This window comes from Phodopus roborovskii, unplaced genomic scaffold (genome assembly GCF_943737965.1).
Source record: "Phodopus roborovskii unplaced genomic scaffold, PHOROB, whole genome shotgun sequence".
NCBI lineage: Eukaryota > Metazoa > Chordata > Mammalia > Rodentia > Cricetidae > Phodopus > Phodopus roborovskii.
In genome coordinates, this window is record NW_026126525.1 from 6,193,836 (window position 1) to 6,206,856 (window position 13,021).

A 13,021-nucleotide genomic window follows, 5' to 3' on the forward strand; every position below is an offset into this window, starting at 1 on the left:
ATATGTTCTCTCATTTGAGGTTCCCTCTTCCCAGATGACGCTAGCTGAGTCAAACTGACAAAAACGAATGACAACACAGTAGCTTAACGCAAAACCTAAAGTACAAATAATAAGAAAAATCCCTGGCACCTTGACATGAGAAAGGATTTCTTAGTTTGTTTTGTTTTTTGAGACAGAATCTGATGTTGGCCTGTAGTCCTGGAGCACACTATGTAGCTGAGCATGAGTGTGAACTTGAGTGTGTGTGTGAACATGAAGAGGTCAGAGGACAATGTGGAGGAACTCCCAATGGCTTTCTCCTTCCACAGTGTGTGTCCCAGGGATTGAACTCTTATGGTGCTAGGGCTCTGTGCACTCAGCAAGTAGCGCACAAACTGAACTACATCCCCAGGCTTCAAAATTAAAAAAAAAAAAAAATTCTCTATGTTTTCAAGTGATATTTTCATGAAAATAGAAAGCCACATTCTTAAAAATTAGAAAACACATGAAATTTCATGTATATCTAAAATATATAATGTTCAATAAGGAAACAGCCTTCCAACTGTGAATAAAAGATTGAGCAGCCATTGCACCCAAAGAGCTGGATGTTGGACACGGGAGAAAAGCTGTCAGCATCATTAGCCATTAGGAACATGACAATGAATGCACACGGACAGATTGCTGTAGGGCCCAGCCCACTTGCAAGGTGGAACACTTGGTTGATGGCCATGAACTTTGTGCCACCTTGTTTACATAGATATTTCTGTGACAGCCAGGACTGCATACCAAGACTATGCCTTAAAGGGGGTTGGGGATAGGGGGTAGTGCCATCACTACAGCTATACTCTCAGAACTTGGGATATGGGGACAAGAAGATCAGGAGTTCAAGGTTAGCCTAGGCCACATGAGTTCCCTTTTCAAAATAAAAGAGAATTCAAATAAATAAAGAATAAGAATCTGACTGAACCATTTATAGAGGCGTATACCTTTAATCCTAGCACTTGGGAGGCAGAGACAGGTGGATCTCTGTGAGTTCAAAGTCAACAGAGTGGTCTACAGAGTGAAAAGGACGGGTGCAGCAATGTAGAGAGACCCTAATCCAGACAGACAAAGACACATACGACTAGAATTAAGAACTTTATTTTGGGTAGTATTTTGTTTGTCATTGTTTACTTTTTTAAAAACTATGAAATATTGAATCATTTGTGAGGTAATCACTATGGGATTTGTGTTTAGGCTACATATTAAACTAATATAATACTTCTGTTTAGAAAAAGAAATCTCATTGCTCACTGCATACCCAATAAATACATCAGCCAGAATAAAAGCTAACTAACAAGGAGATAGAATAGTGGATACTTCCTACATTGCTGTATCAAATGCAGAGTAAGTATGGCCATCACAAAACATGTGGACAGTTACAAATCCAGTGTGGCCTGACCCATCACATTGGCACAGCACATTTCCACCCTTCCATGATGAGTTTTGCTTTCCTAGTTGGTAACTTTTGTCGCTGAGTTTAGTTTTTTGAGACAGAGTTTCTCTGTATAGCCCTCAATGTCCTGGAACTCACTCTGTAGACCAGGCTGGCCTCACATTCAGATCCTCCTGCCTCTGCATCCTGAGTGCTAGGGTAAAGGTGTGCACCACCACCACCGCCGCCCAGCTGATAAGTTTAAAATTCATGTGTATTGCTGCCCAGCTGGTAAGTTTAAAATTCATGTGTGCATCATATGCATGCAGTGCCTGAGGAGGCCAGAAGAGGAACTGGAGTTACAGATGGCTGTGAGCCACCACTTAGGTGCTGGGAACTAACTGATCCTGGATCTTTTGCAAGAGCAACCAGTGTTCTTAACTCTCTGAGCCATCACTCCAGTCTCAATATGACAATTTGCTTTTGTTTTAAAGTGAAGTTTGAGAATAAACTTTTTTTGTGTGTTTTCATTTCTCAATTTTATGCCTAGGAAATTGTCTAACCTTTGGAAGAACTGCCAACCTGTTTGACAAAGCATATGTGTCATCAATACCATTTCCCGTTTTGAACAGTGAGGGAGGCTCCCAATTCACATTCAAGATTCACATGTGTGTAGATGTGTGTGTGTGGACATGTGGAAGTCAAAGGTTGCCGCTGGTGTCTTCCTCTAGCACTCTCCACTTTAAAAAAAAATTTTTTTTGAGACAGGGTCTCTTAGTGAACCAGGAGTTCACTCATTGGCTAGCCAGCAGAACCTTGGGGTTGGGGCAGAGATTATGGATAAATTTTAAAAGAGAATGTTTAGGGCTAGGAAGATGGCTTAGGCAGTAAAGTGTCTGCCACTGTATCAGGACCCATCTTTTGGTCCCCAGCGCCCACAAAAGCTAGCGCCCTGGGTCACCAGTCAGGTGGGGACAGACAGACCCCTAAAGTTACTGATTGGCTAGCCTAGGCTATTGAGAGACCCCATTTTTAACACATAAGGTTGAGAATAACATAGAGGAGACCTGATATTGACCTCTGACCTCTGCATACTGGCATTCACGAGAAAATGCAGCTATGTGTGCATACAACACATGAACATGTATGTACAACACAGACACAATGAACAATATACACACATGCAGCTTATCTGAAAGGAAAAGAATAAGATGCAGAATAGAAATTATAGTCAGTTCCTCTAACCAAATCTGAATATTTATATCACTGTGATATGATACAGCTTTGAAGCCATTCAGATTTGCAAGAAGAGTTATTGGGGCTAAAAGCAACAATGCAAATATTCTCATCTTCAGCCTTTGTCAATCGAGATTATCCAGTGTTTAAAGGGATAATGTAAAACACCTTTTCAAGTACAGAATATGTAAGTACATAGTCAAATGTTATGGAGCAATAAACATAGAAGTGAACCTTGCTTTAAGCAGCATGCACAAAACTTGGGTTTATCTAGGCTGTAAATTAAAGGTATCAGAGAAATCCAGTAAACCCCACAGGTTTGAATTTTGGCATCAAGTCATATAGAGTGGAACATGACACTGATTTAATCTTCCAAAGCATAAGCCCTAGTGGGATGAAATAAATAACAAACATGTTTTAAGGGGAATTTCAATTAAAATATTCAATAATTATATGTATTTTTTTTGCATTCTAAGCTTTTCATAGTGGGACCTGCTGTACTCTGCTAATTAATATCCATCCAGTGACACTGACTGACCTTTCACACAATATACAGTGTATTTATTGTGTTTATTCTTTATCCCTTAGCACACTCCCCTTTGAGAAAGTGTGTGCACTTGTGCCCTTCTCTATCCCTTCAAATGTGAGTATGAGAGTGAGAGAACAGAGTGCAGCCCACCTTCAAATTTAAACTTCCAAATTCCTGGTGGGTTGTGAGCGTGGGGTGGGGGAAGGTTTTCTAATTCATTCTCAATATCTTTTTCTAGTTTATTAAACACCTGTATGGCTTTATATGAATGTAAATATGTAATGTATTTACCCAATGTTTCTCATTTAACACAAGCAGATCTTAGATGTGGCAGAACTCTCTCTGTAGACCAGGCTGGCCTCGAACTCCTGAGATCCATCTGCTTCTGCCTCCCGAGTGCTGTAATCAAAGGTGTGTGCCACCACCACCTGGCATAATTAAAATTCTTAACTATTTAAAAGAAAAGTGAGCTTTAAGAACAGTTGAGGGAAACTCTCTGAAAAATCTTAAACCAGTCTGCTGAGAACACATCCGTTGTTACTGACTTAGCAAATGCCCATATTACTTGGTATTACCAAACTTGAAGTTCTGTAGTTCAAGAAAGAAAACTGGTGTTTTCCTGTCAAAAGCTTTTAATTCATTTTGAATTATTTTTTCCCCATTTTAAGACAGGGTTTCATGAAGTCCACACTGTTCTCAAATTCACTGTGCAGTTAAGATGACTTTGAACCTTCCAATTCTCCTGCTTCTGCCTCCTTAGTGCTGGGATTACAGATGTGTGCCATATGCCTATTCTGGATGATGTTTTAAGGGATAGCAAACTAGTTTTAGCTCTGATATTTAAGAAACTGATTTCTAGAACCATTAGCAACTTTACAGAGTGATTGATGGCACGCATTTGTCTATCACAGATGCCCATTTCAATCTATAAAAGATAAATATGTCAACGTTCATGGAATATTTATAAAATGATGTTTGGTGTGTGTGTGTTACATGACACATGTACTTAGTCAGAGGATAATATCCAAGAGTCAGTTTTTTTCTTAATCAAACAGATCATTGGTCATGTGTGTTTGGCATGCATGTGTATATGTCTATTTGCACATGTGTGGGTGAGTGCACATGCATGTGTGACTGCTCCTGTGTGGAGAACCATAGTTGATAGAGGGTGTCTCCCTTGATTGCCCTCTACTTCTTGAGGCAGTGTTGGTGAACTGAGAGTTTGCTAATCTAGCCAGCCAACTAGCCTGGGGATCCCCTCTGTGCTGGGATTACAAGGAGCTGCCACCCTGCCTAATTCTGGGGACCTGAACTCCAGGCCTTATCCTTTGCAGGCCTGAGCCATCTCCCAGTTGATTCCTCACTTCTTAGCGGTCACTGAAACTCTACAATCTTTATGTTTGGTAGCTGGTCAGAAATTCATAGGCTTGGAGGTCACAGCAGCAAGTAAAACCATGGATTGAAATTGCAGGACTCTAATGTCATCCACACTGCTGTGATGAAACACCATGACCTAGGAAAGCTGGGAGGAAAGGGTTTATTTGGCTTACACTTCCACATGGTAGTCCATCATTGGAGGGAGTCAGGACAAGAACCTGAAGGCAGGGAAGATGCTGCTTACTAGCTTGCTCATCATGGCTTGTTCAGCCTGCTTTTTTATAGAAACAAGGGCCACCAGTCCAATGATAGCCCACCCACAATGGGCGGGGCCCTCTCATGTCAATCGCTAATTAAGATGATGTCCTATAGGCTTTCCTACAGATAGGTCTTCTGGAGGCATTTTCTCAGTTGAGGCTCCATCCTCTCTCTGAAGATTTTATAACAAGTTAACATAAAACTAGCCAAGTCACAGGGTCCATCTCATAGCTCTGGCTGTTCTGGAACTCAGTGTAGACGATGCTGGCTTTGAACTTGCTTAAAGATTCACCTGCCTCTGCCTCCTGAGTGCTGGAACTAAAGGCATGCACCACCATGCCTGGTGTTATCAGTGTCTCCACCCTTTTTTAAAGTTACTCCAAGTGGCCCTGTCAATCATCTGAGCAGGAACAAAAATAACCTATCTGTCATAGAGACTTTTGAGGTTTGACATGTTCCTAAAAATGTAGTTTGGCACAATAATCAAAGTTGGTTGAGGATATAACATAATTTATATAACTCTCCTGGGCTATTTTGGATCTTAGTAAGTTGAAGCTAGTTTTATTTTACACGAAAGTCAGGAGATAGTTTATCACACATAAAGGAAAGAAATATATGCAGTTTGTCAAGAAAATTCATCATAATTAGAAATTCTCCAATTAGATAATTCCAGCACTCAGGCTGAAACTTGGATCAAGAGTTCTAAGTCAGAGAAACCCTGTCTCAGAACAAACAAACAAACAAAAAGAGTTCTAGATCGCCAGCTGGTGGTGACATATACCTTTGATCCCAGCACTTGGGAGGCAAGAAACAGGCAGATTTCTGTGAGTTCAAGGTCAATCTTGAACAGATTTCCATGACAACCAAGGCTACACAGGAAAAAAAATCACACAAAACGCCAGCTTGAGATACAAGAGACCTTGGGTCAACAATAACAGCAACAAACATCAAAATCAAACAAACTGAAGTCCCCAGGGGGAAAATAGCCCCACTTGTCTTAGAGATTCCACAAGGATGACTGAATTTCCAAGATAGTAGAGAGATGGAATGTTATAGGTCCAGCGCCAAGTTAACTTGTGCTATCTTTAGTAAGAGCCAAGAAAGCGTCTTCCCAGAGCAGCTCACATCTCCCGACTAGCTTGGAGAAGCTTGAGATCTTCAGGGGGATAAAGGAAACAGAGTTAAGAGGGAAATGTTCAGGGGGAAAAAAAAAAGCTAACATTTGGTACTTGATGGTCAGTCGTGTTTGTTGTCATGTTGACAAAATCTAGAATCATCTGGAGGATGAGCCTGAGTATATCTGTGAGGGATTACAGTGACTGGCAAGATGCACCTGTGATGGGAACGGAATTCTGAACAGTATAAACACGAAGACAATGAGCTGAGCACATTAAAAACATGCTGCTGTGTGTAACCCCAGTGCTGGGAGGCATGAAAAGTGGGGCTTGAGGGCTCTCTGGTGGGCTAGCTTAGCCTAATTGGTTGGTCATCATTGAGACTTTCAAAAAACCAAGGTAGCTTGCTCCTGGGGAGTGACAGCTGAGGTTATTAATCCCTGGCCTCCGCAGGGACCAGATCTGTGCTTATGCACCTACACATACACAAGCACACACGAAGACTAATCAAAGCAGCCAATGACAAGCTTCCAGTTATCTGCTTGAAAAACCACAACCAATGAAATTCGCATCAACCAATTCTGACATCGTAGTGAGACAAAATGCGTCCACGTTTCGGACTTGTTCTCGGTCCAGCCTTTCAGAAACCGCGATTCACCATAATGGTCTCCAACTCGAGTATTTCCTACCAGGCCTCCGAAGGGCTGACATTGTCCACCGCCATGTCAGACGCCTACGGGCTCACTTTACTTTTATCATTACTATTATTTGTTGTTTTTTAAAGACAGAGTCTCTTTGTAGCTTTGAAGCCTGTCCTGGAACTCACTCTGTAGACCAGGCTGGTCTCGAATTCACAGAGATGCGCCTGCCTCTGCTGGGACTAAAGGCGTGTGCATGCAACCACTGCCCGGCTCTACGGCCTCACTTTAAATTAAAAATCGGCAATGGAAAGCCTTCGGATTAACTTCTTTCAGGCCGGAAAGCCTGCATTGAGCATCAGACAGGTCGATCGCGCCACTTCCGGTGGCGTTCCGCTATGTGCCTTTTCCGCACCCTTTCGGGGCCGTGGCTGTGCCGTGGCTCGGCGGCTGCGCCCGCTTACGCGGCCGGAGGACCGGGCGCGATGGTCCACGGAGACTCTCCGGGACTGTGGGCCTCTTCAAAGAAACTTCCGGCTACCCTGTCCCGTGGAGCTCCCGCGACACCTCGCTTCGCGGCAAACTCCGTTCCGCACGCCAACTGGGCGACCAGACCGGAAAGGCGGGCTTTGGCTGCGGGGCCTTCTCCCCCTGCCTTCCGTAGGCGCCGTTTTCGACTGCCTAGCCAATCGCAGGCCACGCCCTGTGGCAGCAGCCAATCGGAGAGGCCCGGAGCCTTTAAGGCCCTCCGTGTGCCGCCCGTTGGCCTCTGTCGCCGCTAGGAAGGTCTTTTGTCCGTTCTATGTGTGTTCCCGGTTCTCTGTACCTGCTCGCGTACAATCCGCCGCCATCGCGCCTCTGCGAGCGTTGTAAAATAGGTAGAGAGGCGGCAGCCGAGAGGTCGCAGACCTGGCCTCGGCGATGGAGGCTTGCGCTCTTGAGGACCCATCGGAGATCGGCGGCGGAGAGGGAAAAGGCGCGGTGTCCGATGAGTGTTGCATACTACGCAGGCACGAGAGTGATTTCAGCCCTTGCTCGCTGATGTGGAGGTGATGCGCGAGCTTTTGGTGTGACCGGGGCCACACGAGCTTGACCGAGCATGCCACGCAATCGTAATTTAGCGAACCCTTTTCCCGAAGCCGTTTTGCTTCGATGAGGTAAGGTCTCTCCGGGCCCTTGCAGCCCTCCCGGCGGGGGACGCTGCTCAGGAGCGCAGGCATAGAGAAAGGCAGGCCGACATTGTTTGCTGTGGGCCATCGTGGGTAGCTTTCAGGATTGGGAAGATTTTTAAGGGAAAAAGGCCCTTTTACACTCTGTAGAATGAAAAAGGTTGCTATGTGGAGTCGTAGTTATTGCCTTTTCCAGGATCTCCGTGGCTTATTTACTACCTCTTTTCTGAATGATGTAGGCCAGCTATAGAAGCTTTGTATTTAAATGACACTGATATTCAAGTATTGCTTATTCATGCCTTTCCAATTTATGTTTATGCCTTAATGTTTATGCTTTTGTAGTTTATTTTCTTTCCCCCGATACAGGGTTTTAAGACAGAAATCTATTGGAAATAACTTGAGGCAGAGGCAGGTGAATCCAAGTTCCAGGCAAGCCTGCATTACATAGCCATACTCTGTCTCAAAACACTCTGAGATGACTGTTCTTGGCACGTGCTCTAACAATGTTTCAGAGAGGAAAAAAAACCTTAAAGTCAGTGGGAAAGCATTTGGCTGTGTGGCATTGCACAAAGCTTTGGGTTTAGTTTGTAGCTCAGTAAGCAAGCAAAAGCCATGCTCAACAAACAACAGCTAGTGAGATGGCTGTGGAGAAAGCGCTGTCCCGGGCCTGGTGTCATGAGTCAGTCTCAGGTATAGGAAGCATTTGTCGAATTTAAGGAGGGGTGGTGAGGTTGGAGTGGACTTTAAACATTCAGGGTTCCAAACATGCAGCTTTACATCAGGTGGTCTCTGCCTTTTCCTCTAGTAGCTTCATATCCAATGATTAAACCTTTCACTGCTGTTCACATCATGAGCCGTTGTGATTACTAAGGAAATAATGAGGATATGTAAGCTCTGCTAAAGTACCGTTGGAAAAGGCATCGTCCCTTGTATGGTGAGTTAAAAGGAAATCTCTCTTTCAGGCATTGTGTTCTTGGTGATGTCTGGAAGAGATGTGGCTTTGGAAGATGACGTGAAATACACAGGAAAGGTATAGTCGTCTGTTTTGTGTATAATAAAATATTCTTGTGAAATCTTAACAGTTTGTGGAAAGGCAATTTATTGTGTACATGCTGCTGTGTGGAGGCTGAAACAACTTAGTTTTCTTCTGTGACATTGGTCTTGGATCTTAGTGACTGGTGTCTTTGTTTTGCCTTTGTATGCCTGCACCATGTGTGCACATTGCAACTGCAGTTGCAACAGTTGTGGGCCATCTTTACAGCAGAACCCTTTAAAATTTAAATGAACTCTGTGTGCTTGTGTCTGACAGGCATTGTGCTTTTTGAAGTTTCTCACAATGGCCCTATGGGATACTGCCAGCTTTGTTACAGGGTTAGTGCTGTGCCTGTTGAGTGCTCTGTGGTCAGATTCCTGGCTAGTTCTGCAAGTACCTTCCATGTGTCCCCTGTAACTCAGACAGTCTGTTTCTATTCTTTGCTCCAGAAAGTGTTGGGCTTCTGGTTAACTTGCTGACTTGGCTGAAGTGTCCAGTTCCTGTTCCCATGAACCTCTTTTATGGGCTGTAGTGACTGGCTTCCCCTGAGTCTGCTGTATCTAATTGTTATAGATTTGTAAGAATGCCAGGAGGTGGTCAGGGCAGTATCATGGCTTCTTTAAAATTATAAAGTTTCCATTTCGTATTTAAGCATTTGGATGTAGTATTTGAATCTAGTAAATGAGTATAATAGAAGTGGTTGGTTCCTTTCTTTTTTAATAAAATCAATTTTTCTGTGTGTACCAAATTCATATGTGGTACTGTAAGACCCTCAGAATGAGGAATCTTCCAGGTTCGGTTGATACCCCAAGAACTCAATGTCAAGAGGCTTTAATGAACAGGAAACGTTTGTGCAAACGGGCTCCTCCAGCACACAGGCTAGAGAGAAACCCCTTCCCCTGGGCCCAGGTGTTTTTAAAGGCAAACCCACAAGCTTAGGGAGAGGGTGGAACCCTCTGTGCTTTGAGTAAGTGACCCTTGGAGGCCGGATTGTCTGCTATTAGGGTCAACAGACCTTAGGGCCTCAGGGTGTGCTAATTAATTTTGTCTGGGCAAACCAGAGTTGCAGCTATCTGTTTCCTAAGGACCCTATTTACCACCTGCTGACTCACAGGAAAGGAGGGGCAGTGTGAATTCTTATCTCAGGGCCTTGAGAGGAAGTTAGCAAATTCCAAGGAGCAGATATTGGTTTCCAGGTCAGTCCATCATTAACATTACTTTTTGGTATTTCAGTACCTGAGTCTGAAAGGGGCCATTAGACCCCTGGAACTGGCGTTAAAGTTTGTGGGCCATGTGGCTGCTGTGGGAAGCTATGTTATTTTACCCTGGCTTTCCTGGAACTCAATATGTAGACCAGGCTGGCCTCTGATTCACAAATCTTAAGGGACGTGCCTTTTTTTTTTTCCTTAGTCTTTTTCAGTAGAATGTTTTCCTTTTTGGTCCCCCCATTTCCTCCTAATTCTAAGCGTGGCTGATAAAGCTAGTAGGAACTAGATTATGATTAAGAATTATCCATATACAAATATGACTAAAGTATATTGACATTCCCTCAAAGCTTGATAAATGTGCATTGTGGTACTTGTCCTTCCTTGCTGCTTATTTGTCCCTTCATGGGTACTGGCTTCTCTTCATTGAACAAGATGAACTATTGGGGACTCAGGATATCCCTATCCTTTAGAATACTGTATTACTCAGGGGTTCTTTAAACGAACAAAACTGGTGGATAAATAGGTTACAAGCATCAAAGTGGGGTTACTAGGGGCTCTCATGCCAGGCATGCATGCACCTTGTATGCATGTGTAAGTCTTAAGAAATTACATTACACTTACAGCACAGAATAAGTAGTTTTATTGCATGGTAAGGTTTTTCCATACCTGTCTTGCTTGGTGACAGGAAGACATCACTAAGTTGACAAGGAGATAGTATAAATAAAATAGATAAAAAAAATACTCCTAAAGTAGCCTGTGATTTTTTTTTTTTTGACATGTTTTACATTAGAATTAGTATTTATAAAACTGTATTTACATTGTAAAAGGCAAGGCAACAGGAACAAAACATTTCTCAGTTTTAAAACTAAAGCAAACAGATGGTAATGATTAGTTTTCTCCGCTGCTGTTCACATTATGACTTGTGTGATTAATGTATGTGAGGACGATTTTTGCAAAATTGTGATTTTAAATATACAATGTAATTTCTGCATTGATTTGTCTATTTTACTTTTTTTGTAGGAAAGAAGTAAAAGGATGTTTTGCATGAGAGTATACCATTTGCAAATTTATTCAGTAATTTGAAGATTTATATAAGGTAAGGGATTTCCAGTTATTAGTCAGGATCTTCTAAGTTCCTAGGCTGCCTTCAGCTCTAATGCTGCCTGAGCCTTTCAGGTACCTGTGATTTTCATGACTGCAGCCTTGGTTTTTCCCTACACTCTTCTGATGCATAGAAAAAGCTTTGAAGGGGACACATAGTAGGTAGGTCATTACTAATGATCAATGTAACCAAAACTTTGACTGTAAGGGCTAGTAACTTCTGCCCTTTGTCATCTGTGTTAAAATTTAAGAAAAGTGGGATTCGAGAGATAATCCCATGCAGAATTTTTTTTTTTTATTTAATTAGGGAAAGGGATCATAAAAAGGGAAGGGGGAAAGAGGAGTATGGGAGGTGGGCAGGGCCCTTTTAGAAAGGAACATAGTAACGGCACAGGTGGTAATCTTAGTGGCTGCAGCTGAGGACCTATCCTGTCAGGACCCCAAGGGCAACTAACACCCCTTTCCTTATGTCACTGCTGTTTACCTGAATCCTTAGTATGCCAGCCTGATTTGTCTCTACCAAGAAAGCATGAAATTCCAGATCTTTCTCAAATGATCAGTGACTGTGTAAGAAAATGATGCCTTAGAAGAGTTAGGAGAACAGACGGGGTGGGTGAGAGTGAACACCTGTGAAACCACTTTTGTTTCTACCAGTGATGGAAAAGTAAAAAGACCCATGCCAAACAGCCTATAAATGCTGGAAAACAGTCTTTAGATTGAAGCCCAGGCTCTTGAAGATATTTAACCAAGACCATGTCAGTGCAAGTAAACCCTTCTTCGTTCTGCAGGGCCTGTTCAGACAGTGGTGTTTCAGCTTCCTGCTACATATGGAAAGTGCTCCTATCACAAGCCTGGTGACCTGAGCTAATCCTGGGGCCCACGTGTAGAAGAGAGCGGACTCTTGAAAGTTGTCGTCAGACCACACATACACAATAAGAAAAAAAAATCAATGTAGTAAAGCTTGAAATATTATAATGTGCTGTTTTATTGAAATGTAAACATGGTAGAAGTGATTATGAAACAAATTGATTCCATACCTTGAGCGTTTTTGTACAAAACTACCCACTGATGGGAGGTGTCATTCTGTAAATGTTTCTCTTATTGGTTAATGAATAAAGCACTATTGGCAAATAGGAACGCAAGATAGGCAGGACTAGGAGACAATGAGGATCATCTCTGTGTGTTATTTTGAGAGATAGAATGGCAGCAAACTGCTCATAACATAGCCTCTTCCAAAATGAGAAAGGGATTAAAATTGTCAAAATACTTGAACTCTGTTTATGCTCATTCAGGTACAGCTGGAGTTGGATAGTTATGTGCTATGTTGTGGCTATTGCCAACCAAAATGAACTGTAATTTCTTGTCAGTTGCTACCTGGTAGAGGGCTAGCCCAAAGTCAACCTAGTCAGAAGTGTCCTTGTTACATTTCAGGAACCATGCCAAATAGGATGGCTGCCCAATAAAAGCAGCTAGTTTGTCCTCATGGATCCAATTCTACTGCTGACCGGTTCATTTGTAGTATACTTAGTACGGTTTTCTATATTCTATTCTGACTTGGATGAGTTTTGTTTTTATTTTTTTTTCTGCCTGCTACTTCAAACCACAGTATTTGGTGGCCAGAGACGGGAGTAGGGAACTCAAACTTTCTGGGTTAGATAGCACTCTCCTTCAGTCAAGGAAATAGTTCCAAGGCCTGTGGTCAAGGGCCACATTGGCTTTGAAAGATCCCCAGCTGTTCAGTTACCATAACTTCAGAGTTGCAGGCCAGTCCCATGGTCTCTGTAGAAGAGTGTTCCTCATAATCGATGGCATGTTCAAGGATTAAGCTGCCATTCCTTGTCTGGTAGAAGACCTGCTCCCTTTAGTTGTCAGGTAGCTCATCCAGCACAAAAAAGCATACAGGCAACTATTTCCTTTCTCAGGCTTTTGTAGGGTTGGCAGGTACTGAGAAGTAGGTTGCCTAC

The 13,021-nt window shown here is 42.8% G+C and overlaps 1 long non-coding RNA gene across 1 annotated transcript; it reads left to right on the top strand.

Moving 5' to 3' along the window:
* The first annotated feature begins 7,394 nt into the window (after positions 1–7,394).
* On the top strand, positions 7,395–12,554 carry LOC127232150 (uncharacterized). The gene is made up of 4 exons (XR_007835363.1): positions 7,395–7,703; positions 8,678–8,745; positions 10,977–11,052; positions 11,846–12,554. It is a non-coding gene; the product is annotated as an uncharacterized LOC127232150 (long non-coding RNA).
* The last annotated feature ends 467 nt before the right edge of the window (positions 12,555–13,021 follow it).